This window comes from Chaetodon trifascialis, assembly GCF_039877785.1.
Source record: "Chaetodon trifascialis isolate fChaTrf1 chromosome 24 unlocalized genomic scaffold, fChaTrf1.hap1 SUPER_24_unloc_1, whole genome shotgun sequence".
Classification (NCBI taxonomy): domain Eukaryota; kingdom Metazoa; phylum Chordata; class Actinopteri; order Chaetodontiformes; family Chaetodontidae; genus Chaetodon; species Chaetodon trifascialis.
The window spans coordinates 1,292,501-1,295,000 of NW_027255838.1; the positions used below are offsets into that span (position 1 = coordinate 1,292,501).

The 2,500-nt window shown below is 49.3% G+C and overlaps 4 non-coding genes across 4 annotated transcripts; all 4 read left to right on the top strand.

The window, feature by feature from the left end:
• The first annotated feature begins 19 nt into the window (after positions 1-19).
• On the top strand, positions 20-138 carry LOC139328196 (5S ribosomal RNA). Its single transcript, XR_011601786.1, has one exon. It is a non-coding gene; the product is annotated as a 5S ribosomal RNA (ribosomal RNA).
• Positions 139-729: 591 nt separating this feature from the next.
• On the top strand, positions 730-848 carry LOC139328197 (5S ribosomal RNA). Its single transcript, XR_011601787.1, has one exon. It is a non-coding gene; the product is annotated as a 5S ribosomal RNA (ribosomal RNA).
• A 602-nt stretch (positions 849-1,450) lies between these two features.
• Positions 1,451-1,569, top strand: LOC139328336 (5S ribosomal RNA). The gene has a single exon (XR_011601920.1). It is a non-coding gene; the product is annotated as a 5S ribosomal RNA (ribosomal RNA).
• A 591-nt stretch (positions 1,570-2,160) lies between these two features.
• LOC139328198 (5S ribosomal RNA) lies at positions 2,161-2,279 on the top strand. Its single transcript, XR_011601788.1, has one exon. It is a non-coding gene; the product is annotated as a 5S ribosomal RNA (ribosomal RNA).
• Positions 2,280-2,500: the final 221 nt, after the last annotated feature.

Genomic DNA, 2,500 nt, shown 5'->3' on the forward strand with positions numbered 1-2,500 from the left:
GTGCGCATCAGCCTTTGTGGCTTACGGCCATACCAGCCTGACAACGCCCGATCTCGTCCGATCTCGGAAGCTAAGCAGGGTCGGGCCTGGTTAGTACTTGGATGGGAGACCGCCTGGGAATACCAGGTGCTGTAAGCCTTTTCTGGTGCTGTAAGCCTTTTCTTCTCGACTTCGGTGCAATGGCCGTCCACACTGAGAAGAAAGTAGCACCACGGAACAGGGGGCTTGCAACACACAAGTGAAACCATGAGAGGCTGCTCCCGCAGAACAGGAGCAGAAAAGAAGCGCAGTATGTCGTCGGTAATAAGAGCTCTCTGTATCCTCCTCAAGAAGGGCAGAGGTGAATCCACGCATCCCAACACACAATAAAACAGCATAAAAAAGGAAATCAACAACATATGTGTCTACGTGATATCATACAAAAAGACTATGACAAATAATATTGCCTTGGCAAGGATGGCTCATGCTGGTGATAACAAATTTCTCCGAAAGAAGCACGTGTAAGCTGTTGGTAAGGGGGCACATTGAACTTTGCTCCATCAGGCCCGTGTGTGCAAAGAAAAGTATATCCATTGATTGACTTGTCTCCGTTGGAAATCAGATTTGTTGGAGTGAAGAATAAAAGCGGCCTCGACATTTGGAAAGACGTGAAAGGAGCGAGCCCTCACACCCCAGAGTGTACATAGCGAGGGCACATGTATAAAAAGCTTGTGCGCATCAGCCTTGGTGGCTTACGGCCATACCAGCCTGACAACGCCCGATCTCGTCCGATCTCGGAAGCTAAGCAGGGTCGGGCCTGGTTAGTACTTGGATGGGAGACCGCCTGGGAATACCAGGTGCTGTAAGCCTTTTCTGGTGCTGTAAGCCTTTTCTTCTCGACTTCGGTGCAATGGCCGTCCACACTGAGAAGAAAGTAGCACCACGGAACAGGGGGCTTGCAACACACAAATGAAACCATGAGAGGCTGCTCCCGCAGAACAGGAGCAGAACAGGAGCAGAAAAGAAGCGCAGTATGTCGTCGGTAATAAGAGCTCTCTGTATCCTCCTCAAGAAGGGCAGAGGTGAATCCACGCATCCCAACACACAATAAAACAGCATAAAAAAGGAAATCAACAACATATGTGTCTACGTGATATCATACAAAAAGACTATGACAAATAATATTGCCTTGGCAAGGATGGCTCATGCTGGTGATAACAAATTTCTCCGAAAGAAGCACGTGTAAGCTGTTGGTTAGGGGGCACATTGAACTTTGCTCCATCAGGCCCGTGTGTGCAAAGAAAAGTATATCCATTGATTGACTTGTCTCCGTTGGAAATCAGATTTGTTGGAGTGAAGAATAAAAGCGGCCTCGACATTTGGAAAGACGTGAAAGGAGCGAGCCCTCACACCCCAGAGTGTACATAGCGAGGGCACATGTATAAAAAGCTTGTGCGCATCAGCCTTTGTGGCTTACGGCCATACCAGCCTGACAACGCCCGATCTCGTCCGATCTCGGAAGCTAAGCAGGGTCGGGCCTGGTTAGTACTTGGATGGGAGACCGCCTGGGAATACCAGGTCCTGTAAGCCTTTTCTGGTGCTGTAAGCCTTTTCTTCTCGACTTCGGTGCAATGGCCGTCCACACTGAGAAGAAAGTAGCACCACGGAACAGGGGGCTTGCAACACACAAGTGAAACCATGAGAGGCTGCTCCCGCAGAACAGGAGCAGAAAAGAATCGCGGTATGTCGTCGGTAATAAGAGCTCTCTGTATCCTCCTCAAGAAGGGCAGAGGTGAATCCACGCATCCCAACAGACAATAAAACAGCATAAAAAAGGAAATCAACAACATATGTGTCTACGTGATATCATACAAAAAGACTATGACAAATAATATTGCCTTGGCAAGGATGGCTCATGCTGGTGATAACAAATTTCTCCGAAAGAAGCACGTGTAAGCTGTTGGTTAGGGGGCACATTGAACTTTGCTCCATCAGGCCCGTGTGTGCAAAGAAAAGTATATCCATTGATTGACTTGTCTCCGTTGGAAATCAGATTTGTTGGAGTGAAGAATAAAAGCGGCCTCGACATTTGGAAAGACGTGAAAGGAGCGAGCCCTCACACCCCAGAGTGTACATAGCGAGGGCACATGTATAAAAAGCTTGTGCGCATCAGCCTTTGCGGCTTACGGCCATACCAGCCTGACAACGCCCGATCTCGTCCGATCTCGGAAGCTAAGCAGGGTCGGGCCTGGTTAGTACTTGGATGGGAGACCGCCTGGGAATACCAGGTGCTGTAAGCCTTTTCTGGTGCTGTAAGCCTTTTCTTCTCGACTTCGGTGCAATGGCCCTCCACACTGAGAAGAAAGTAGCACCACGGAACAGGGGGCTTGCAACACACAAGTGAAACCATGAGAGGCTGCTCTCGCAGAACAGGAGCAGAAAAGAAGCGCAGTATGTCGTCGGTAATAAGAGCTCTCTGTATCCTCCTCAAGAAGGGCAGAGGTGAATCCGCGCATCCCAA